The sequence below is a fragment of the Prionailurus bengalensis genome, chromosome A3 (genome assembly GCF_016509475.1).
Source record: "Prionailurus bengalensis isolate Pbe53 chromosome A3, Fcat_Pben_1.1_paternal_pri, whole genome shotgun sequence".
Classification (NCBI taxonomy): Eukaryota; Metazoa; Chordata; class Mammalia; order Carnivora; family Felidae; genus Prionailurus; species Prionailurus bengalensis.
The window spans coordinates 24,861,406-24,888,572 of record NC_057354.1 but is presented as its reverse complement, the minus strand read 5'-3'; the positions used below and the strand labels follow the sequence as shown (position 1 = coordinate 24,888,572).

The following is a 27,167-nucleotide window of genomic DNA, read 5'->3' as shown; positions in this document are numbered from 1 at the left end:
CTATAGTCGGAGGCTGTTTTTTGGCTTGTCTCTTTTTTTATTGTTTGTTTGTTTTGTTTCTTAAATTTCACATATGAGTGAAATCATATGGTATTTTTCTTTCTCTGACTGACTTATTTCACTTAGCATTATGCTCTCTAGATCTTTCTAGAGCCATCCATGTTGTTGTAAATGGCAAGATTTCATTCTTTTTTATGGCTGAGTAGTATTCTGTTATATATCTGATATAACATATCTATCTACTTATCTACCTATATCACGAGTAGGGGGAGGGGCAGAGGGAGACAGAGGATCTGAGGCAGGCTCCATTCTGACAGCAGAGAGCCCGATGTGGGGCTCAGATTCATGAAATGTGAGATCATGAACTGAGCCACCCAGGCGCACCCCGCCCCCCACATCTTTGTCCATTCATCTACAATGGATGCTTGGACTACTTCCATAATTTGGCTATTGTAAATAATGCTTCAGTAAACACAGGGGTACAATATCCTTTCAAATTAGTGCTTTCATATTGTTTGGGCAAATGCTCAGTAGGGGAATTACTGGATCATATGGTAATTCTATTTTGAATTTTTTGAGGAATCTCCATACTGCTTTCCACAGTGTTTGCACCAGTTTACATTCCCACCAACAGTGCACTTTTTCTCAACATCCTTGCCAACCATTGTTGTTGCTTGTGTTTTTGAAAAGGATTTTTAAAAATTTTTTTAAATTTATTTTTGAGAGAGAAACAGAGTACAAGCAGGGGAGGGGCAGAGAGAGAGGGAGACACAGAATCCAAAGCAGGCTCCAGGCTTTGAGCTGTCAGCACAGAGCCTGGCATGGGGCTCAAACTCGTGACTCCTGAGATCATGACCTGAGCCAAAGTCAGACGCTTGACTGACTGAGCCACCCAGGTGGCCCTCTTGTGTTTTTGATTTGAACCATTCTGACAGGTGTGAGGTGATAGCTCATTGTGATTTTGGTTTGCATTTCCCTGATGATGAATGATTTTGAGCATCTTTTCATGTGTTTGGTCATGTCTTCTGTCCATTTTTTAATTGTATTTTTTTGGAGGGGGTGTTGAGTTCTTTATATATTTTGGATACTAATCCTTCATCAAATATGTGCAAATATCTTCTCCCATTCAGTAGGTTGTCTTTTGGTTTTGTTGATTGTCTCCGTTGCTGTGCAGAAGTTTTATTTATTTATTATTTTTTCATTTATTTATTAATTTACATCCAAGTTAGTTAGCATATAGTGCAACAATGATTTCAGGAGTAGAGTCCTTAATGCCCCTTACCCATTTAGCCCATCCTCCGTCCCACAACCCCTCCAGCAGCCCTCAGTTTGTTCTCCATATTTAAGAATCTCTTATGTTTTGTCCCCCTCCCTGTTTTTATATTATTTTTGCTTCCCTTCCCTTATGTTCATCTGTATTGTACCTTAAATTTCTCATATGAGTGAAGTCATATGGTATTTGTCTTTCTCTGACTGACTAATTTCGCTTAGCATAATACCCTCCAGTTCCATCCACGTAGTTGCGAATGGCAAGATTTCATTATTTTTGATTGCCGAGTAATACTCCATTGTATATGTATATACCACATCTTCTTTATCCACTCATCCATTGATGGACATTTGGGCTCTTTCCATACTTTGGCTACTGTCGATAGAGCTGCTATAAACATGGGGGTGCATGTGCCCCTTCGAAACAGCACACCTGTATCTCGGGTAAATACCTCATGGTGCAATGCTGGGTCATAGGGTAGTTCTATTTTTAATTTTTCGAGGAACCTCCGTACCATTTTCCAGAGTGGCTGCACCAGTTTGCATTCCCACCAGCAGTGCAAAAGAGATCCTCTTTCTCCACATCCTCGCCAACATCTGTTGTTGTGTGGATTGTTAATGTTAGCCATTCTGACAAGTGTGAGGTGGTATCTCATGGTGGTTTTGATTTGTATTTCCTTGATGATGAGTGATGTTGAGCATTTGTTCATGTGTCAGTTGGCCATCTGGATGTCTTCTTTGGAGAAGTGTCTATTCATGTCTTTTGACCATTTCTTCACTGGATTATTTGTTTTTTGGGTGTTGAGTTTGGTAAGTTCTTCATAGATTTTGGATACTAACCCTTTATCTGATATGTCATTTGCAAATATCTTCTCCCATTCCGTCGGTTGCCTTTTAGTTTTGCTGATTGTTTCCTTCACTGTGCAGAAGTTTTTATTTTGATGAGATCCCAATAGTTCATTTTTGCTTTTGTTTCCCTTGATTCCAGAGACGTGTTGAGTAAGAAGTTGCTGCAGCCAAGGTCAAAGAGGTTTTTGCCTGCTTTCTCCTTGAGGATTTTCATGGCTTCCTGTCTTACATTTAGGTCTTTCATCCATTTTGAGTTTCTTTTTGTGTATGGTGAAGAAAGTGGTCCAGGTTCACTTTTCTGCATGTTGCTGTCCAGTTTTCCCAGCACTACTTGCTGAAGAGACTGTCTCTATTCCATTGAATATTCTTTCCTGCTTTGTCAAAGATTAGTTAGCCATACGTTTGTGGGTCCGTTTCTGGGTTCTCTGTTCCGTTCCATTGATCTGAGTGTCTGTTCTTGTGCCAGTACCATACTGTCTTGATGATTACAGCTTTATAATACAGCTTGAAGTCCAAGATTGTGGTGCCTCCTGCTTTGGTTTTCTTTTTCAAGATTGCTTTGCCTATTTGGGGTCTTTTCTGGTTCCATACAAATTTTAGGATTGTATGTTCTAGCTCTGTGAAGAATGCTGGTGTTATTTTGATAGGGATTGCATTGAATGTAGATTGCTTCGGGTAGTATTAACATTTTAACAATATCTGTTCTTCCTATCGAGGAGCGTGGAATATTTTTCCACTTTTTTTGTATCTTCTTCAATTTCTTTCATAAGCTTTCTATAGTTTTCAGTGTATAAATGTTTCACCTCTTTGGTTAGATTTATTCCTAGGTATTTTACAGTTTTGGTGCAATTGTAAATGGGATCGATTCCTTGATTTCTCTTTCTGTTGCTTCATTGTTGGTGTATAGGAATGCAACTGATTTCTGTGCATTGATTTTATATCCTGCCACTTTGCTGAATTCATGGATCAATTCTAGCAGTTTTTTTTCAATATATGAAATTTATTGGCAAATTGGTTTCCATACAACACCCAGTGCTCATCCCAAAAGGTGCCCTCCTCACTACCCATCACCCACCCTCCCCTCCCTCTCACCCCCCATCAACCCTCAGTTTATTCTCAGTTTTTAAGAGTCTCTTATGCTTTGGCTCTCTCCCACTCTAACCTCTTTTTTTTTTTTCCTTCCCCTCCCCCATGGGTTTCTGTTAAGTTTCTCAGGATCCACATAAGAGTGAAACCATATGGTATCTGTCTTTCTCTGTATGGCTTATTGGCTTATTTCACTTAGCATAACACTCTCCAGTTCCATCCACGTTGCTACAAAGGGCCATATTGCATTCTTTCTCATTGCCACGTAGAATTCTAGCAGTTTTTTGATGGACTCTTCTGGGTTTTCCATATAGAGTATCATGTCATCTGCGAAAAGTGAAAGTTTGACTTCCTGTTGGCTGATTTGGATGCCTTTTATTTCTTTGTGTTTTCTGGTTGCTGAGGCTAAGACTTCCAATACTATGTTGAATAACAGTGGCGAGAGTGGACATTCCTGTCTTCTTCCTGACCTTAGGGGGAAAGCTCTCAGTTTTTCCCCATTGAGGATGATATTAACATTGGGTCTTTCATACATGGCTGTTATGATCTGTTTTAGCACTGGAAGAAAAAAATGGCTGTGTGAAATATATTAAGACACCATAGCATTTTCCTAAGGGATTTCAAGAGTAATTTTGACTATATGCAATCTTCATGACATATTAAATTTAGAATCTAACCCTAGGTTATGATATGTCTTCACTATATTTAATCTGCTGTCACCCTTTGGTCCTATATATGTGTGTGTGTGTGTGTTGTGTATGTGTGTTTCTGTCACACATGTGTGCATTCTATAACTAAAAATGGAATGATAGCCAGTTTATATCCTCAGTGAAAAAAGAACAATTTGTGGGGGCATTTGGGTGGCTCAGTTGGTCAAGCATCTGACTTTGGCTCAGGTCATGATCTCACAACTCTGTGAGTTCGAGCCCCATGTCAGGTTCTGTGCTGACAGCTCAGAGCCTGGAGCCTGCTTCAGATTCTGTGTCTCCCTCTCTCTCTGTTCCTCCCCCACTCACACTCTGTATCTCTCTCAAAAATAAATGAACACATTAAAAAATTTTTTAAAAAGAACAATTTGTGAATTATGTTTATGTCTAAGTCTATATTCTCATTATTAATTGTTTAAATGATATCTTTAGTCTTGTTATAATTTTTGTTAAATGAACTTCAGTTTTGACATTGTATTTTAATTTAGCTTTTCCATTCAACAAATATTTATTGAGCATGTACTAATATTAAGCATAGTGCTAGTTGTCCCCACTATGTTAATTCCTCAATAGCCACAGAAATTTTTGTGAAAATCTTCTTCCTCCAAAGTCATTTAGAAGTGATGAAAGAACCAGACCATGGGGGGGACAAGGTAGAGTCTGATCTGCAAACATTGAAAGGGAAACAGTGCAAATATGTCCTAAAGCAGAAAATGTGAAGTCTGAATGAGATTTTATTGACTTTGTAACATGTCTGGCAAAAGGGTACTTGGTGCTTCTAGGAAGATTTGGCCATCCTTAGGAGATGTTCCCTTTTTTTTTTTTTTTTAAGTTTATTTATTTATTTTGAGAGAGAGAAAGAGAGAGAGAGAGAGAGAGAAAGCAAGCAGGGGAGGAGAAGAGAGAGAAGGAGAGAGAGGATCCCAAAAAGGCTCTGTGCAGCATGGAGCCCAGTGCAGGGCTTGAACCCACCCATGAACTGCAAGATCATGAGCCAAAACCAAGAGTCAGACATTTAACTGACCAAGCCACATAGGCGCCCCATTTGGGAGATATTCTTGTTAAAGTTAAGTGCTGAAGAATCACTGGCATCAGAGGAAAACACCTCTTCTACTGCTATAACTTTAACGTCGTCTCTCAGGTACTGGGGACACTCACTGGGACTGAAGTAAAAAAAGAGCACTGCACTAATGACTGGAAAGAACACATTTTTTTAAAGTATCCTTAAGGGGGTGCCTGGGTGGCTCAGTCCGTTGAGCCTCTGATTCTTGATTTTGGCTCAGGTTATGATCCCAGGGTTGTGGGATCAAGCCCCATGTCAGCTCTGTGCTGAGCATGGAGATTGCTTAAAATTCTCTCTCTTGCTCTCTAGCTCTCTTGCTTTCACTCTCCTCCCTCTGCCCTGCTCCCCACATTGAGCTCTCTGTCTCAAATTAATTAATTAATTAATTAATTAATTAATTAAAATAAATAAATAAATAAATAAAGTACCCTTGGAACATTTCTGAGAACTGAGCAAAAAATAGTCTATACATTTTTAAATGATTAGTATCCCACAGATCATATTCTGGGGCCGCAATGCAATTAAGTTAGAAACAAATAATTGATGGAAAATTTGGAAAACCTCCCATATTGGGAAATTTAAAAACATAATTCTTAACTATCATAGGCTAAAAATGAAATTATAATAGAAACTAGAAAATACTTACAACTAAACAGTAAAAAATCTACTCTGTATCCAAACTTGTGGTATACAACCAAGCACTGTTTAGAAGGAAACTCATAGCCTTAAAGGAAAAAAGGAAGAAAGTCTTAAAATTTAAGAACGAAGCATCCAACATACGAAATTAAGGAACAAATAGTAGGATAAACACAAAGCAAAAGAATAAGTAATTTTAAAAAATGAAGCAGAAATTAATGACTAAGAAAGCAAACATATAATAGAGAAGGTCAACAAAGCCAAAATTTGGTGTTTTGAAAATATCTCTAGTAATATTAATTAAGTAAACAAGAGAAAAGGTGAAAATCAACAATATTATAAATGATATAAGGTGATATGATAGGCAGTAAAGAGATTAAATAGGTGCAAAGAATAGTACAAACAATTTCAGGCCAAAAAATTTTGAAAACATGAAATAGATAAATTCCAACTGATTGATGTAGAAATAGAAAACCTGGGGGCGCCTGGGTGGCGCAGTCGGTTAAGCATCCGACTTCAGCCAGGTCACGATCTCGCGGTCCGGGAGTTCGAGCCCCGCATCAGGCTCTGGGCTGATGGCTCAGAGCCTGGAGCCTGTTTCCGATTCTGTATCTCCCTCTCTCTCTGCCCCTCCCCCGTTCATGCTCTGTCTCTCTCTGTCCCAAAAATAAATAAACGTAGGAAAAAAAAATTTAAAAAAAGAAAAGAAAAGAAAAGAAAACCTGAACTGTCCTATGACCATTAAAGAAATTGGATCACAGTTTAAAAGTCTTACCACACTCTATGATGTACTTTCACGGGCCTAGATGGTAAATTCTATCAAGCTTTCAAAAAATAGACAATCTTACATAAAGCTTCCAAAGAATTTTTTTAACACATTTTTTTTTAAAGGAGGGACACTTCCCAGTTCTTGTGAGCTTGTGAGGGTAGAATAACTGATATCAAAACCAAGCAAAGATAGTGATGGAAAACTATCCACCACTATCAGGAAGAAAACCCTGTATTATGTCACCAAATTGGGTTTATACTAGGAATGCAAAGTTGGCTTAATAGTGGAAAATAAATTAATCTAATTCACCACATTAACAGATTAAAGGGGAGAAACCATTTGATTGTACCAATTAATGAAGAAAAATCCAAGATCAGTTCATGTTTAAAAAAAAAAAAGGTGGAGAGCCTGGGTGGCTCAGTTGGTTAGGCGTCTGACTCCTGATTTCAGCTCAGGTCATGATCTCACGGTTTGTGAGTTCAAGCCCACATCAGGCTCTACACTGACAGTGTGGAGCCTGCTTGGGATTCTCTCTCTCCCTCTCTCTCTCTCTCTCTCCCTCTCTCCCTTCTCTCTCCATCTCTCTCTCCCTTTCCCTCTCTCTGCCCTTCCCCTGATTATGCTCTCCCAAAAATAAATAAACAAATAAAACTTAAAAAAGAAAAATAGAGAAAAAAGAAAAATTAAAAAAAAATTTTTTTTCAACGTTTTTTAATTTATTCTTGGGACAGAGAGAGACAGAGCATGAACAGGGGAGGGGCAGAGAGAGAGGGAGACACAGAATCGGAAACAGGCTCCAGGCTCTGAGCCATCAGCCCAGAACCTGACGCGGGGCTTGAACTCACGGACCGCGAGATCGTGACCTGAGCTGAAGTCGGACGCTTAACCAACTGCGCCACCCAGGCACCCCGGTTTGTCTCTGTTTTTATATTATTTTTGCTCCCCATCCCATATGTTCATCAGTTTTGTATCCTAAATTCCACATATGAGTGAAGTCATATGATATTTATCTTTCTCTGACTTACGGACCGTGAGATCATGACCTGGCTGAAGTCGGACACTTAACCGACTGCGCCACCCAGGCGCCCCAAGAAAAAATTTTTTAAAAGAGAAAAAAGGCAACAGAAAGGAACCTCCTTAATCTAATGAAAAGCATATATAATACCACATATAATTGTGAAATGTTGAAAGTATATTCTTTGTTGAAAGATTAGCAAAAATTCATCTTATTCAACATTATGCTGAAGACCATCACCAATACAATAAGAATAAAAAATAGGGGTGCCTGAGTGGCTCAATTGCTTGGGTATCTGACTCTTGATTTTGGTTCAGGTCATGGTCTCATGGTTTGTGAAATCTAGCCCCACATTGGGGCTCCCCTCTGGCAGCATGGAGACTGCTTAGGATTCTCTCTCTCTCTCTCTCTCTCTCTCTCTCTCTGCCCCTCCCCTGCTCATGCTATCTCTCTCTCAAAATAAAATAAACTTAAAAAAAAACATTTTTTAAAAATCTTTTTAAATGTTTATTTTTGAGAGATACGGAGACAGTGTGAGTAGGGGAGAGGCAGAGAGAGAGGGAGACGCAGAATCTGAAGCAGGCTCCAGGTTCTGAGCTGTCAGCACAGATCCTGATGCAGGGCTCAAACTCACAAGCTGTGAGATCATGACCTCCATTGAAGTTGTACACTGAACTGACTGAGCCACCCAGGCACCCCCAAAAAAGGTTACTTTAAAAAGAATAAAAAACAAAAGGGGCGCCTGGGTGGTTCAGTTGAGCATGTGACTCTGGCTCAGGTCATGATCTCATGGTCCATGAGTTCAAACCCCACGTTGGGCTCTGTGCTGACAGCTCAGAGCCTGGAACCTGCTTCGGATTCTGTGTCTCCCTCTCCTGCTCACACTCTGTTTCTCTCTCTCTCAAAAATAAATAAACATTAAAAAAAAAGATATAAGGATTGGAGAGGAAGAGAAAGAATGGTGATTTTGGTGGATGTATGTCCATCTATGCAGAAAATCCAAGAGAATTTATAGGTGAATTATTAGAATTAAGAGAATTTATCAAGGTTGGTGGGTATAAATCAGTTTATAAAATGTATAGCTTTTCTATATGCAACAATAATTAGTAAATAGAGTTTAATAACACAACAGCAACAACAAAAAATAGGAATAAATCTAACAAAAGTTGTGCAAGTCCTATAAAAAAATTTTAAAACTATATTGAAAGACATTGAGGAATACCTAAATAAATGGAAAGATATGTTCACATAAAAATACATTGTAGGGGCGCCTGGGTGGCGCAGTCGGTTAAGCGTCCGACTTCAGCCAGGTCACGATCTCGCGGTCCGTGAGTTCGAGCCCCGCGTCGGGCTCTGGGCTGATGGCTCAGAGCCTGGAGCCTGTTTCCGATTCTGTGTCTCCCTCTCTCTCTGCCCCTCCCCTGTTCATGCTCTGTCTCTCTCTGTCCCAAAAATAAATAAACATTGAAAAAAAAATTAAAAAAAAATACATTGTAAAGATGATATTTCTCATCAGATTGATTTATAGATTTAATGCAATTTTGATAAAAATCCTAATAGTCTTTTTTTGTGTGTGGAATTTGACAAGCTGTTTTTATAATTTTTATATAGAAGAGCAAAGGACAAGGAATAGCCAAGACATTCCTGAAGAACAAGGTCAAAGGACTAGCCCTACCAGATATCAAGTTTTACAAAACTATAGTAATTATGACAGTATGTTTTTCTTTTTTTTTAAGTTTATTTATTTTTAGTTGGCAGGTGGGAGGTGAGGGGTGGGCAGAGAGAGGAGAGAGAGAATCCCAAGCAGGCTCCACACTGTCAGCACTGAGCCCATGCAGGACTTGAACCCATGACCCATGAGATCATGACCTGAGCTGAAATCAAGAGTTGGACACTTAACCGACTGAGCCACCCAGGCACCCCAATTATGATGGTATCTTAAGACAAACAGCCCAATGAAACAGAATAGAATTCCCAGAAACAAACCCATGCATATGTGAAAACTTGATTTATGACAGAGGTAGCATTGTAGAAAGGAAGGAAAAAGATGGATTGTTCAATAAAATGTGCTGGGGGATTATTCACAATAGCCAAACTATGGAGAGAGCCTGAATGTCCATTGACTGATGAAGGGATAAAGAAGAATGTGGTATATACATATATAATGGAATAATCAAAAGAATGAAATCTTGCCATTTGCAATGACATGGATGGAGCTAGAATATATTTTGCTAAGCAAAATAATTCAATCAGAGAAAGATGAATACCATATGATTTCACTCATATGTGGAATTTAAGAAACAAAACAGATGAACATGTGGGAGGAGAGAGAAGAGAGGGAAACAAACCACAAGAGACTCTTAATGATAGAGAACAAACTATGGGTTGAGAGGGAGGTGGGTGGGAGATGGGCTAGATGGGTGATGGGCATTAAGGAGAGCACTTGTGATGAGCACAGTGTGTTGTGTGTAAATGATGAATCACTGAATTCTACTCCTGAAACCAATATTGCACTGTATGTTAACTAAACTTTAAAAAAAAAATTAAGGAGAAAAAAAAGCAAAGTTAATGATATTTGGAAATTTAACTTAGAATAAGGCCACAAAAAATGATCTATTTTAATATAAATACATGATTAAAAAATATATTTTTAAAGTATAAAAATAAATAAATTGTGCTGGGACAATTGTTATGATATAGTTTATACTATATACAAACATTAATCCTAATTTGACTAAAGATTTAAATATGAAGAACTCTGAATAGATAATTGAAAATATTAAATTTTATTTTGTTTTATTTTTTAATTTTTTTAATGTTTACTTATTTTGAGGGGAGAGGGGCAGAGAGAAAGAGAGAGAGAGAATCCCAAGCAGGCTCCACATCTAGCACAAAACCCAGTGCTGGGCTCTATCTCATGATCATGAGATCACAACTTGAGGCCAAAATCAAAAGTCAGACACTTAACTGACTGAGCCACCTAGGCACCCCAAGGAAGACATTTTTTGATAGCAGTGTTGGGAGCCTCTTAAAGGGCACCAAAGGGGATCTAGGCTCTTGTCTCTGTAAGGGAAGTTCAGGCCTCACCTCTCCTACCTACTCAGGAGAGATGGGTATGGCTCTCACCTCTCACCTCTCCTCTCACCTCTCACCTACTCACCTCACCTCTCACCTCTCACCTCACCTCTCACCTACTCAGGAGAGATGGGTATGGCTCTCAGAGGCAGTCTTGTCCCCAGAAAAACTATTCCAGGGGTGCCTGGGTGGCTCAGTCAGTTTAGCATCAGTCTCTTGATTTTGGCTCAGGTCATGATCTCACAGTTCATGGGATCGAGCCCCCCATTGGACTCTGTACTCATAGTAGGATTCTTGTTCTCCTTTTTCTCTGCCCTTCACCTGCTTGCACACACATATGCTCTCTCCCTCTCTCTCTCTCTCTCTCTCAAAATAAATAAACTTAAAAAAAAACCTATTGCAGTCATTTCTAGTTATGGTGCAGAAACAGTGCCATCAACCACCACAGGCAGACCACAGCCCCTACCTGGTTTACCCCACATAAGGAACTATATATATAATGAGGCAGCCCAATGGCTTGTTTAGAGTCTCTCCTGGAAAAAATGTGCAATAGGTCAGCATTTCATAGTTTTTATAAATAGTTCACAAATATCCCCTCATCGGGCCTTCACAACCCTGTGGCATGCCCCTAGATCTTGAACTTTCAAAGTCCACACTTGTTAGAAGTTATCCAGTCATCTATGTCATAACCCTTCTGTGAAAACTAGCCAATAGCCTCCTGAAAGATAAGTCACTCAATTCCACCCAATGTTGGAAAACTGTGAGTGTCCTCAAAACTAATTGAAATGTCAATATTCTTGGAAAGAGAGTTTAATTATCTATACTTGAACAAAGAACAATTTTTTTAAAACCAAGGGCACCTGGATGGGTGTCAGTTGAGTGTCTGACTCTTGATTTCACCTCAGGTCATGATCGCAGTGTCATGAGATCTAGCCCTGCTTTGGACTCTGCACCCAGGATGGAGCCTGCTTAAGATTCTCTCTCTCTCTCCGTCTGCCTCTCTCTCTCTCTAAAATTTAAAAAAAAAAATGCTTCTCAGCCTTTTGGCTAAGATCAAGTGTAAAAATTTTTTAAAATGTTTAATTAAAAAAACTCATAATGCATCAGAAGATATCTGTAAGACCTCAACAAACTTTGAGAAAGAGAAGAAATTAATACTTATTAAGCAAATATTATGTGCCTGGCACTGTACATGGAACTGTTCATGGGTGCTTAATAAGTACTTGTTAAATGAATGAATTTCTCACAATAATGTCATTTTCAGATGAGAGAGTCAGAGAGGTATATTAATTTGTCCAAAATTATACAACTAGCAGAGCTGAAGTTCAAGCTCAACCTTTTCTGGCACTTGTTCATTCAATATACCTTCCTGCATTTGAAGAGTTGGAATGGTAGAAAAGGCAAATAGAATGTTTCCCCTTTTTTATTTTAAAGATTTTATTTTTAAGTAATCTCTACACCCAACATAGGGCTTGAACTCACAAACCTGAAATCAAGATTTCATGCTGTAGTGACTGAACCAGCCAGGCACCCCTAGAAAGTTTCCTCTTGAAGAGAATGTTTATAGCATGAAGTCAGAATCAATAGTTGTAAATGCAGTAGTTTCAAATTATCTTAAATATTTATTCATTTGATGGTGAAAAGCTTCTCAATATGCATATGGTAATATATAACATAAGTATTAGTGTTCTTAAAATGAATGAATGACTAAAAAAATGTAAGATTCTATTTACTGTGTTCTCTTCATAGTTTACTGTGAGGAGTGATCATTATTTTTGATTATAAATATTGATTTCATTGATTAATTCTAAATTTCTAATAAGCAAATCAAAAGCATTGTGGAAATATAAACAGACTTTTACTTATCTTTGAGCATTCACGAATTTTATGAAGACAGGATATCATAAAACAAGCAAACAACCCTAACAATGCAAATATAAACAGAACAATAATAAGGGAATTTGCTGTTTATTCTTCCCATGGTTTTCAGCTAAACTAAATAGATGATAGACATCTAGTTGTTAAATCACCATATCTAGAAGGTCTACAAACGTGGGAATAAGTCTGAGTCCATTAGAGCATAACAGACTCTCATTTGTTCATAACATTTTAGAACTGGATCAGACCTAAAGGAGATCAGCTAAATTCACTAGAGAAATTCTCACACCTATGCACCAAGAAATTATATTCAATGGTGGCCACTGACCTAACTGCCCCTCTATAAAAACTATTATACTAAAGTTAAAATGAATGAACTAAATGTTTGAGTATCCACATAGGTAAATCTCAAGTGATAGTAGCAAAGACATAGTGTTTACTATATGCAGGCATTATTTTATGTTTTAACTTATTTAATTCTCACAGAAGCCCTATGATGTTATTATATTACTATCCCTATTCTACATAGGGGGAAACTGAGGCTCAAAGAGGTTAAGCAACTTAACCAAGATCATGCAAATAGGATATAAGCCCAGGCTGTCTGCCCTGGAAGCTTAGTGCTTGATCACCAGGCTATACTACTTCTCAATTGTATGATACTACTGAAAAATCAAGATGCAGAAGGATCCATACAGTATGAAACCATTTATATAAATATTTTGAATCCTGTGTTTTTACAAAATCATATATGTAGAAGTATAAAAATATTAATGGGAGTGTTACCAACTCAGGATAGTGGTTACCTGTGGGGGGAGGAGGAGAAATTAATGAGGAGCTATACTTATAACATTCTATTGCTTTGTTTAAAAACTGAAGCAGGGCACCTGGCTGGCTCAGTAGAGCATGCTATTCTTGAGCTCAGGGTTGTGAACTTAAGCCCCACGTTGAGTGTGGAGCCTACTTAAAACGAACAAACAAACCTGAAGCAAATATGGAGAAAATACTAACATCTATGGTGAGCACATGAGTGAATATAATACAGTTTATGTGACTTGTCCAAGGTCACATACCGTAAGTCACAAAGATGATTTGGTTTTATTTTTTTTTAATGTTTATTTTTGAGAGAGAGAGAGCATGAGCAGGGGAGGGGCAGAGAGAGAGGGAGACACAGAATCTGAAGCAGGCTCCAGGCTCTGAGCTGTCAGCACAGAGCCTGAAGCGGGGCTTGAATCCACAAACTGCAAGATCATGACCTGAGCCTAAGTCGGATGCTTAACCAACTGAGCCACCCAGGCGCCTCATGTTGTTGTTGTTGTTGTTGTTGTTGTTGTTTAATGTTAATTTATTTTTGAGAGAGAGAGAGAGAGAGCATGAGCAAGGGAGTGGCAGAAAGACAGGGAGACACAGAATCCAAAGCAGTTTCCAGGCTCCAAGCTGTCAGCACAGAGCCCAACATGGGGCTCGAACTCACAAACTGCGAGATCATGACTTGAGCCAAAGTTGGACACTTTGACTGAGCCACCCACGTGCCCCAAAGATGATTTCTTTTTAAAGATCATCTAGTCTAATTCCCTCATTTAGGATTTGGTGTCAATCTGTTTTTTCAAGGGCCTACTGGGAGTTGGTGGCAGGAGCCAGGTCCCCAGTCTTGCAGGACACTTTTCACCCTCAACCCTACCCACATCCTTCCATTCTTATACAATCTGTTTTACCTCCTGAATTTTCCCTGAAGTTTCATGGATTTCCTGCCGGACAACTTGTGTTTTTCCTATTGGCAATTACTTTTAAGGAAAAATAATTTTTAATTGTTCACTTAACATTCCATTGCTCCATACTCAAAGAGGATTATATTTAGAGTTGTAAGCCCCAGTCAACACAGAGCCAAAGTTTTCTCTAGGAATTTTATATCTTTTCTCCTTTCTTTTGCTCTTTTTTATTCTTCTTTCCCACTTAGCTTCAGCTCCCATAAACCTCTATTCCCATCACCTAATATCCATCAAACAGAGGATGTTGCTCACTCCTCCCAACTCCATATTAATATTACTTATATATCTGAAGGGTTTACTTGGTGGGACATATAATGCATTAAAAGAAAACATTCACATATATGAAGTGCTTCATAGTTACAAAATATCTACATGATCACATTTAACCCTCTTTTTGGCCCAGGGTATTAGGCAGATGAGATAACAGGTTCAAACAATTTATGTTGACTTTCCCAGGATCACAGCGAGAAAGTAACAAAGTCTGAGCTCGAATCCAAGTCTCTTGATTCTTCACTTCTCTTTCCAATTGTCCCTGTTTCTCTTCAACATTCTCTTCAACAAATGGTGTTGGGAAAACTGGACAGCTACATGCGAAAGAATGAAACTGGACCACTTTCTTATAGCATACACAAAAATAAATTCAAAACAGATTAAAGACCTAAATGTGAGTCAGGGATCGATCAAAATCCTAGAGGAGAATCCAAGTCTCTTGATTCTTTGCTTCTCTTTCCAATTGTCCCTGTTTCTACAAACCACCAAAAAGAAGTGGGCCCTTAAAAATAAGGATAAGTCAACACATGCAGATTGAAAGTGAACAGATAGAGAAATTTTATCATACTAATGAATATGTAAAGAAAGCCAGGGCAGCAATACTTGTATTGGGCAAAATAAACTTTACAAAGTCTGTAACAAGAAACAAAGGAAGACATTACATAATCATAAAGGGACTAATCCAAAAAGAAGATCTAGTAACTGTAAATATTTATGCACCCAGCATGGGAGCATCCAAATACACAAAGCAGTTAATAACAAACATAAAGGAACTAATCAATAGTAATACAAGAATAGTAGGGGACTTTAACGCCGCATTTACATCAACGGATGTATCATCCAAACAGAAAATCAGCAAGGAAACAGTGGCTTTGAATGACACATTGGACCAGATGGATCTAACAGATATATTCAGAACATTCCATCCTGAAACAGCAGAATACACATTCTTTTCAACTGCACATGAAACATTCTCCAGAATAGATCACTGATTAGGCCACAAATCAAGTCTCAACAAATTCAAAAATGTCAAAGTCATACCACACATCTTTTCTGGCCACTACACTATGAATCTAGAAATCAACCACAAGAAAAAATACAGAAAGAGCACAAATACAGGGAGGTTAAATAATATGCTACTAAACAATGAATGGATCAATCAAGAAATCAAAGAAGAAATAAAAAATATATGGAGACCAATAAAAATGAAAACACAATGGTCCAAAATCAGTGGGATACAGCAAAAGCTGTTCTAAGAGGGAAGTTTATAGAAATACAGGCTTACCTCAAGAAGCAAGAAAATGTTCAAATAAACAACCTAACTTTACATCTAAAAGAGCTAGAAAAGGAAGAACAAAACCCCAAACCAGTAGAAACAAATAAAGATTAGAGCATAAATAAACAAAATAGAAACTTAAAAAAGACAAAACAAAAAACAAAAACAAAACAAAACAATAGAATAGATAAATGAAACCAGGAGGTGGTTCTTTGAAAAGATCAACAAACTTGATAAACCTTTTTAACCAAACTCATTCAAAAAAGAGAGGGGGGGGGACTCAAGCAAAATCAGAAATGAAAGAGGAGAGGGGCGCGTGGGTGGCTTAGTCAGTTAAGCATCCAACTCTTGATTTTGGCTCAGATCATGATCTCACAGTCATGGGATCAAGTCCCACATCAGGCTCTGCACTGAGAGTGGAGCCTGCTTGGGATTCTCTCCCTCTCCCACTCTCTCTGTTCCTCTCCCACTTGTGCTTTCTCTCTCTCTCAAAATAAATAAACATTAGAAATGAGAGAGAAAAAAATAACAACTGATACCACAGAAATGCAAAGGATTATAAGAGAATATTATGAAAAATCATATCCAAATAAATTGGACACTTAGAAGAAATAGATAAATTCCTACAAACACATAACCTCCCAAAATGGAATCAGGAAGAATAGAAAATTTGAACAGACCAATTACAAGCTATGAAATTGAATCAGTAATCAAAAAACTCCCAACAAACCAAAGTCCAGGACCAGATGGCTTCACAGGTGAATTCTACCAAACATTCAAATAGAGGTAATACCTATTCTTCTCAAACTATTTCAGAAAATACAAGAGGAAAGAAATCTTCCAAATTCATTCTATGAGGCCAGCATTACCCTGACCCCAAAACCAGATAAAGACACTACAGAAAAAGAGAACTACAGGCCAGTATCTCTGATGAACACAGATGCAAAAATCCTCAACAAAATATTAGAAAACCAAATCCAACAATACATTTAAAAACAATCATTCACCATGATCAAGTGGGGTTTATTCCAGGGATGCAAGCATGATTCAATATTTGAAAATCAATCAACGTGATACATCACATACAGTATAAAAACCATATGATCATTTCAATAGATGCAGAAAAAGCATCTGACAAAGCACAACATCCATTCATGATAAAACCCTCAACAAAGTAGGTTTAGAGGGAACATACGTCAACATAATAAAGGCCATATATGAAAAACCCCACAACTAACATCATTCTCAATGGTGAAAAACTGAGAGCTTTCCCCTTACAATCAGGAACAAGACAAGGATGTCCATTCTCACCACTTCTATTCAATATAGTACTTGAAGTACGAGCCACAGCAATCACATAAGAAAAATAAAAGACATCCAAATTGGTAAGGAAGAAGTAAAACTTTCACTATTTGCAGATGACATGATACTAAAATGGAAAACCCTAAAGACTACACCAAAAAACTACTAGAACTGATCAATGAATTCGATAAAGTTGTAGGCTACAAAATCAATGTATAAAAATCCATTGTTTCTCTATACACTAACAATGAAGTAGCTGAAAAAGAAATTAAGAAAACAATCCCATTTCTAATTGCATCAAAAAGAATAAAATATCTAGGAAAAAAATTAACCAAGGAAGTGAAAGGCTGTCCTCTGAAGACTATAAAACACTGATGAAAGAAATTGAAGACAGCATAAACAAATAGAAAATATTCCATGCTCATGGTTAGGAAAAACAAGTATTGTTAAAACATCTGTATTTCCCAAAGCAATCTACAGATTTAATGCAATCCCTGTCAAAACACCAACAGCATTTTTCACAGAACTAGAACAATCTTTAAATGTGAATGGAACCACAAGTGTCCTTGATTAGCCAAAGCAATCTTGAAAAAGACAAACAAAACTGGAGGTATCACAATTCCAGGTTTCAAGTTATACTAGCACAAAAATAGACACATAAATCAATGGAACAGAATAAAAAGCCCAGAAATAAACTCATGATTATATGGTCAATTAATCTTTGACAAAGGATGCAAGAATATGCAACAGGAAAAGGACATTCTCTTCAACAAATGGTGTTGGGAAAACTGGACAGCTACATGCAAAAGAATGAAACTGGACCACTTTCTTACAGCATACAAAAAAATACATTCAAAACAGATTAAAGACCTAAATTTGAGACAAGAATCAATCAAAATCCTAGGCAGTAACCTCTGTGACACAGGCAGTAGATCTTCTTACTATATATGTCTCCTGAGGTGAGAGAAACAAAAGGAAAAATAAACTATTGGGATTTCATCAAAATAAAAAGCTTCTGCACAGTGAAGGAACCAATCAACAAGACTAAAAGGCAACATATGGAATGGGAGAAGATATTTGCAAATGACATATCTGATAAAGGGTTAGTATCTAAAATATATAAAGAACTTATAAAACTCAACACCCAAAAAACAAATAATCCAGTTAAAAATTGGCAGAAGACATGAATAGACATTTTTCCAAAGAAGACATACAGATGCCTAACAAACACATGAAAAGATCCTCAACATCACTGATCATCTGGAAAATACAAATCAAAACTACAATGAGATATCATCTCACACCATTCAGAATGGCTAAAATCAACAACACAGGAAACAACAGGCATTGGAAGGATGAGGAGAAAAGGGAAACCTCTTACACTGTTGTTGGGAATGCAAACTGGTGCAGCCACTCTGGAAAACAGTATGGAGGTCCCTCAAAAGGTTAAAAATAGAATTACCCTACAATCCAGCAATTGCACTACTCAGTATTTACCCAAAGGATACAAAAATACTGATTTGAAGGGGTACATGCACCACAATGTTTATAGCAGCATTATTTACAATAGCCAAATTATGGAAAGAGCCCAAATGTCCATTGACTGACGAATGGATAAAGGAGGTATGGTATATATATATACAATATAATATTACTCAGCCATAAACAAGAGTGAAATCTTGCCATTTGCAACGACATGGATGGAACTAGAGAGTATTATGTTAAGCAAAATAAGTCAGAGAAAGACAAATACCATATTATTTCACTCATATATGGAATTTAGGAAACAAAATAAATGAACATCGTGGGGAAAAAAGAGAGGCAAACCAAGAAACAGAGTCTTAATTATAGAGAACAAACTGATGGTTATTGGAGGGGAGGTGGGTGGGGTGATGGGTTAAATAGGTGATGGCAGTTAAGGAGAGCACTTGTTGAGCACCACATGTTGTATGTATGTGATGAATCATTAAATTCTACACCTGAAACTAATATTGCACTGTATGTTCACTAGCTGGAATTAAAGTAAAACTTGAGGGGGAAAAAAAGAATGAAACTGGGCCACTTTCTTACACCATACACAAAAATAAACTCAGAATTGGGGCGCCTGGGTGGCTCAGTTGGTTGAGCATCCAACTTCAGTTCATGATCTTGCAGTTGACAAGTTTGAGCCCCACGTCGGTCTCTGTGCTCACAGCCTGGAGCCTCCTTCAAATTCTATGTGTGTCTCTCTCTCTGCCCCTTCCCTGCTTATGCTCTGTCTCTCTCTGTCTCAAAAATAAAATAAACATTTAAAAAAAATTTTTAAATAAATATTAAAATGAAATGAAATGAAATAAAATAAAATAAAAATAAACAAACTCAGAATGGATTAAGAACCTGAATGTGAGACCTGAAACTATAAAAATCCTGGAGGAGAGGGGCGCCTGGGTGGCTCAGTCGGTTGAGCGGCCGACTTCGGCTCAGGTCATGATCTCGCGGTCCGTGAGTTCGAGCCCCGCGTCAGGCTCTGTGCTGACCGCTCAGAGCCTGGAGCCTGTTTCGGATTCTGTGTCTCCCTCTCTCTCTGACCCTCCCCCGTTCATGCTCTGTCTCTCTCTGTCTCAAAAATAAATAAACGTTAAAAAAAAACTAAAAAAAAAAAATCCTGGAGGAGAGCACAGGCAATAATTTCTCTGGCATTGGCCATTGCAACACTTTTCTAGATATGTCTTCTGAGGCAAGGGAAACAAAAGCAAAAATAAACTATTGAGACTACCTCAAAATAAAAAGCTTCTATACAGCAAAGGAAACAACCAACAAAACTAAAAGAGAATTAGAGAAGATATTTGCAAATGACATATCTGATAAAGGTTTAGTATCCAAAATATATAAAGAACTTATACAACTCAACATCAAAAAGAAAAAAAAGTCCAATTAAAAAATAGGCAGAAAACATGAACACATTTCTCCAAAGAAGATATACAGGTGGCCAACAGACACACGAAAAGATGCTCATTATCAGGGAAATGCAAATCAAAACCACCATAAGATATCACCTTGTTCCTATCAAAATAGCTAAAATTGAAAACATAAGAAACAGCAGATGTTCAAGAGGATGTAGAGAAAAAGGAACCCTTGTGCACTGTTGGTGGGAATGCAAACTGGTGCAGCCACTGTAGAAACAGTATTGAGGTTCCTCAAAAAATTAAAAATGGAATTACCATATAATCCAATAATTCCACTGCTGTTTACCCAAAGAATACAAAAGCACTAATTTGAAAAGATATTGTACCCTTATGTTTATTGCAGCATTATTTACAATAGCCAAATTATGGAAGCAACCCAAGTATGCATTGATACATGAATGGATAAAGAAGATGTGAGATATATATATAGGATAGAATATTACTCAGCCATTAAAAAAAGAATGAAATCTTGCCATTTGCAACAACATGGATGCAGCTAGAGAACATAATACTAAGTGAAATAAGTCAGAGAAAGACAAATGCCATATGAGTTCACTCATATGTAGAATTTAAGAAACAAAACAAAGAAAGAAAAAAAGAGACAAACCAAAAAACAGCCTCCTAACTATAGAGAACAAATTGGTGGTTACCAGAGGGAAGGTAGGTGGAAGGATGGGTAAAGCAGGTGAAGGGGACTGAGTACACTTATTTTGCTGAGCACTGAAGAATGTATGGAATTCTACACCTGAAACTAATATAACACTGTATGTTAACTATACTGGAATTTTAAAAATAGATATAGAGATACAAGAAATAATGATAAATCAATGTAGAGCTGTGCCACTTCCTATCACACTCTTCCACTGCTATCCCCACAAAAATAGATAATGCTTGCTGCAGGGCTGTATATTAAGGTGCTCCCTTCTACAAAGCTTTTAAGCTTCACATCACCCAGGGGGCCATAAATTGTGACCTTGTAATTCTAGTTTGTTCAAGTAAAACCCAAGTCAATAAGGAGAAGAAGAGAGCCACAGCCTAATAACCTACAAAACCCGCAGAGGGGCAGAGGCTTCAACTGATGAAAATGTACATAGAACTTTGAAAACTATGAGACCAATATTGAAAGTCTCCAAAGAAGTTTTACTAATAAGACAAGCTAAGCCTCAGGAATCTGCCTTTGCCCATCTAGGGTTTAACCTCTCCACCAAGTGCTCCTTAGCCCACCCAAAATTTCTGAAAGAAGTTGAATTAAACCCTTCTTTGGCAGGATTTGTTTTTCCAGGTTAACCCCTTAAGCCAAAGTTTCATTCCATCTCCTGGATCCATTCTGAAGTAAATTCTCATTAAATCTTTCCCATGAGTATTCTCAGTGCAACCACTTCCTTTTCAACTTCTCCTAACTTCAGTGTCAACACCAATTCCAATTCCAAGACTGGAGAAAAACATATGGAAATCGGACAACAAATATAGGGGTATTAGACATCCTCGTGGCCACCAGGATGAATATGAAGGCACGGTCTTTGCTTGGCTGAAAGCAAAAGGATGAGATGGGAAGCCAGCTGCCAAGAGTTCCCCAGGTCTTTTAAAAATCTCACTGCAACACATCTCGCTCTGCTGCCTAAGGACATAGAAGACACTCAGCTTCAGCTTCCCTTACGTTACAGAGGCTGATTAAAGGGCACTGTAAGTAGGAGGAAAACACTTTTCTTCTGCTGCCTGCAGAGATCCCATCTTTTCTGGGTCTAAGTTTCAAATGACCTGAGTCGCTAGAGATCCTCTCTGTAAAATAAATGCTACCCTTTACTTTTGCTTCTTTTGTAAAGCCTAGCCTGCTCTCCTGGTCCGCTTACTGCTGCTTTTCACCTGATGAAACATTCCTTCTTCTCATTGTGCATCAGTGAGAATCTTCCTGCCCGCGAGATGGAGTGAAGTTTGGAATCATTTTTGTAATATGATTGGTGGTTTTCTTTTTTTTTAATTTTTTAATATTTATTTATTTTTGACAGAGAGAGAGAGACAGAGCATGAGTGGGGAACGGGCAGAGAGAGAGGGAGACACAGAATCCGAAGCAGGCTCCAGGCTCTGAGCTGTCAGCCACAGAGCCTGACGCGGGGCTCAAACTCACAGACTGTGAGATCATGACCTGAGCCGAAGTTGGATGCTCAACCGACTGAGCCACCCAGGCACCCCATGGCTAGCAGTTTTCTTGTTCTTGTCTTTGAAATTAGAGACAAGCAAGCAATAAGCATCTTTTGCGGCAAGATCAGAAACAAAGTTCCTTTGGCCTCTGTTCCTTGGGGGGAAGCATATGAGGTTTAGTTGGCAACTTAAATGTGCTTTCAGAAAGAGTGAAGCTGCTGTTACTTTGGAAAGTTTGAAGAACTTCTTAGGTGAGGCGCCTGGGTGGCTCAGTTAGGGTTGGGTGCCCGACTTTGGTTCAGGTCATGATCTTGTAGTTTGTGGGTTCAAGCCCTGTATCGGACTCTGTGCTGACAGCACAGAGCCTACTTGGGATTCTCTATATTCCTCTCTCTCTGCTCCTCCCCTACTTGCGTGCTCTCTCTCTTTCTCAAAAATAAATAAACAAACATTAAAAAAATAAAGAACTTCTTAGTCATCCCTTATTTCCTAGTTTTCAGGAAAGCTAAATAAATTCGTTTCACTTTATGGGTCAAGGTAGTTAGGAGTTTAGCATAAAGAAAGAAATTTACATTCTGCTAACTAGTAACTTCTTACTTTTCTTTACTCTGCTTTTTCTATTTTCTAGCAGTAAAAAATTAATTAATCAATTAATTAATTAATTAATTAAAATTCCTTAGAAAGAAGTGCTCTAAAATCACACCTCTAACCCCAGAGTAAAGTTTTAGCACTTCTGTAAATGTCTTCAGAAAGTCACTTGTAGTATCAGATTTCTAATGATTCTCACAGAGCAGAATTTAGGATTTGGGATCAATCTGCCTGTGTAGAACTGGTTCATTTCATATTTAGTAGAGCCAAAACAGACAACCAAAATTCTGTTTATGGCAGAGCCTCCTTTTTCCTTTCTAAATATTTGAGATTTCAGTGTGGATGCCCATTTTGGCACATTTTATTGCCCACGAGAAAAGCTCAGGTTACTATTTTCAATTGCAGGTGTATTTTCTCCACTTTAGCAAATTGGACATTTGTTCTGTCATTTTCATTGGAGAGATGCTAGGAGAAGGAATGGCACGCTGGAGGAACTTTTGGTTGTCTTTGATTATTTGGGAGGACTTTGTGGGATCAGGAGATCTTGACCCACTCCAGAAATACTTGTACAGGCATCTGTTCAAAACCTTTTCTGCCTTCTCTCGGAACTAATTCATACATACTCTTAAGATTTGCTCAGCTGTATTTCCTTGGTTCTGCCTTGATCCTTTCCTGCAGAAAATTTCATTTGACATCAAAGCCTCTTCCCTTCCATCTACTGTAAAGTTGTTGAGAGCTGTAGCAAAACCATCAGCCTAGCTTCAGGCCATGCTTAGCGCAGAGTGTGACCCTAGTCAAAGGAATTTAGAAGATCAGAAGACAGCATGGTCTAGGGCAAAGAACTGGGAAAGAAGTGGTTTCTGGAGGACAAAATCAAAATCAGGGAAGTCCCTACTGAGGATTTGTTGAGTGATGAGCACTAAATCAGCCTGTAGGGAATGAGGTCAGGAGATCAAAGTAACCATTTTAGCAGTTCCTATAAGCATTGTGTTCCTTGTATACTGTGGGAACAACATCTGAGAAGCCTGGACTCTGACCCCTATTTCAGTAGAACATGGAGACATTTCATGCTGACAAGCAGCTGCCTGGATGATTTCTGTCCTTTGATTCTTGAGGAGGAACACAGCCTTAAGCTTTCTCTCAAATTCTAACTCAGGGCCTCTTAGGGAGATGCTGGGCCTCCCACATGGTTCTTGATCTCAGAAGAATCCTGAAGCAGACTGTCCACCTAAGACCAAAACCACCCACTAGAATATTATTCAGTTTGGGGGAGTGTAGGTGGCTCAGTTGATTGAGCATCTGACTCTTGATTTTGGCTTGGGTCACAATCCCATGGTCATGGAGTTGAGTCCCATGTCAGGCTCTGTACTGAGCATGGAACCTGCTTGGAATTCTCTCTGTCTCCCCCTCTGCCCCTCCCCCTGCTCGTGTGCACTCTCTCTCTCTCTCTCTCTCTCAAAATAAATAAATAAAAACATTAAAAAAAAGAATATTATTCAATTTGGTATCTGTTAGGCACAAACATTAAATTAGTCAATTCAGTCACAATATTCAAATTTGTCTGTATGTATAGAAACAGCCTAAGAAATCAAATTGTTTTGGTATTGTTAAAGAAAAAATTCTTAAATGGTAAGGAAGACTTTATTCAGGACTCTTTCAATAGGGATAGTGCAATAAGGGATGGAGCTCAGGCTCAACTCTGAATACAGCAAAGATAGTTGGAGATTCATAGCCAATGAGCAGAGTGAGGGTCAGTAGATGGAAAATTACTAAAAGGGGACATCAAAGATAGGAGGAATTCTTGCTAACCTGACCTAAAAGGACTAGGTGGCTAAATCAGTTAAACCTCTCTGATTCTTGATATCTGTCTCAGGTAGCCATCTCACCATTGTGAGATTGAGCCACACTTTGGACTCTGTGCTGAGGAGGCAGCTTGGGATTCTCTCTCTCCCTCTCCCTCTGCCCCTCCTCTACTATGGATTCTTTCTCACTGCCCCTTCCCCACATGTGCTCTCTCTCTCTCTCTCTCAAAATAAATAAATAAACTTTTTTTTTAATTTTTTTTTCAACGTTTATTTATTTTTGGGACAGAGAGAGACAGAGCATGAACGGGGGAGGGGCAGAAAGAGAGGGAGACACAGAATCGGAAACAGGCTCCAGGCTCTGAGCCATCAGCCCAGAGCCTGACGCGGGGCTCGAACTCCCGGACCTCGAGATCGTGACCTGGCTGAAATTGGACGCTTAACTGACTGTGCCACCCAGGCGCCCCTAAACTTTTTTTTTTTAAGTGGGGGATGAGGAACTCAATCAGATATCAAGGGTGAGGAGATTCTCACTAAATTGACAGGTTTCTTTTTTTTTATGTGTATTTATTTTGAGAAAGAGAGCACATGTGCATGGGGGAGGAAAGAGAGAGAGAGAGGAAAGAGAGAATATCAAGCAGGCTCCGTGACATCAGTGCAAGCCCGATGCAAGGCTCTATCCCACCAATTGCGAGATCATGACCTGAGCTGAAATCAAGAGTCGGACATTCAACCGACTGAGCTACCCAGGTGCCCCTAAATTGACAGGATTCTTACTAAAACTGTGCTAGGCAGGCCAAAGACAGAATGAGGGCCAAAACTGAGGCCTAGTTGAGAAGTCTTAGAGGAGTCTCAAGTTTGGTCCTTGTCAATATCCACAAGCTTTCTTCTCTCCTTCTGCCTCATTTCCCATCCTGCTCCCTCAATGCTACCAGCTACATAAGAGAAGTCTCTATTTTCCTCAACCGACCCTTCCCAGACTCCCTCATTATTGAAAAACAGAGCTTGCCAGACTCTCAGGACTCCAGGTTCAACATCTCAGCTAGTAGATGTGTTTCTGACTCATTCCAGTTCCTGATAGCTAGGGTCAGTTTACCCTGATGAAAGAGTCAAGGCCCTCCCCATTTTCGGAAACTTGCTTCCCAGATGTGTGGGGAACCATCTCTGACAGACTCACTGGCAGCATTTGTGGTCCCCACCCCTGTGCGGAGATTTGTCAGTAGAGAAGGAAGAGCTAGTGATTAAGCAAACACATCACCCTTTCCTTAGCTGGAACATTTTTAATCAATCTGACAGTCAACAACTTCCACTAATGGGGAGGATACAGAACTGAAGGAGTTCTAAAACCAGGGTGTGAAAAGCAGAGTAGATACTGTTTTGTTTTGTTTTGTTTTGTTTTGTTTTGTTTTTTATTTCTACCTTGGCAAGCTGGACTGAGCTAGGATGGCAGGTCACCAAACCAAGGAGTTTATAGTTTTCCTCCTTTCCACTTCAGGAAAAGGTACCAACCTTCTTGTGTGACTTGAGTCAGGCAGACTTAGGATTGACTTCTCTCTCTGCACTCACTACTTCTGTCCTTTGGGCTGCTCTGGGTTTCAGTTTCCTCAGCAAAGATATGTACTTTGTTAAGAGGAGTAAATACGCGAAACAGGCCTAGAACAGAGTCTGCCATAGAGCAGGTACTCAATAAATGGAAGCTATTATGATTTATGTCCCTGCCTCTGTCACTAATTAGCAGTTTGAGTTGTCTTACAGTGCAAAGAGCAGCCTGGTGGAAGAAGTTCTACCCTTGCCTCTTACTGATTCAAGTGTCTGCTTAGGAAACTTTCCTAGTCCGAGCTAAATTAATGTTTCTCACACATGGCTGTGCATCACAGTTGCCTGGAAGCTTATTAAAATATGTCTCCCAGAGAGTGCCTGGGTGGCTCAGTCAGTTAAGTGTCCAACCTGGTTTTGGCTCAGGTCATGGTCTTCCGTTTTGTGAGTTCGAGGCCCACATCAGGTTCTGTGCTGACAGTGCAGAGTCTGCTTGAGATTCTCTCTCTCTCTCTCTCTCTGCCCCTCCCCTGACTGCTCTCTCTGTCTCGAAATGAATAAATAAACTTAAAAAAAATTTTTTTTAAGTATGTCTCCCAGGCTCCATTCCTAGATTCAGATTCAGTGGGCCTAGGACAAGGTTTGGGTTTACTTCTTGCAAAAGCACCCAAGAGAATGGATAAACAAATGTGGTACATTTAAAATGAAATACTAATCAGCAATAAAAAAAAAAAAAGAACAAACCACTATGTACGCAACAAAGTGGATAAAACCTCAAAAATGTTCAGCAAAAGAAATGTCAGACATTTCATTCAGATTTCATTTCAGTATGATTCAATTTTTATGAGTACAAAAACCAGAAAAAAAAAATGATCTATGGTGGTTGGAGTCAGAATAGAGGTTACCTCTGAGGGGTAAAAATGGGTATTGACCAGAAGGAGGCACAAAGAACTTTCATGAGTGAAAGGAGGGTTTTATACCTTGAACTGAGTGGTGGTTACATAAGTGTATATAAAAGTTAAATTTTGTCAAGCTGGATACTTAAAGTTTGTGCTTTTTACTGTATGTAAATTGTATCTTAACACAGTACTGTGAACAGGGTGGCAAAAAGCTCCCCTGATAATTCTAATGCATAGCCAGGCTTAAGTTCCTTGAACAAGAGCCTTAAAGTCTCTTCCAGTTCTATAGCCCTATGA

At 38.7% G+C, this 27,167-nt stretch overlaps 1 protein-coding gene across 3 annotated transcripts in view; it reads left to right on the top strand.

Moving 5' to 3' along the window:
* The window catches only part of LOC122496350 (agouti signaling protein), a 70,956-nt gene that overhangs the window by 33,613 nt on the left and 10,176 nt on the right, over window positions 1–27,167 (top strand). The window lies entirely within an intron of this gene.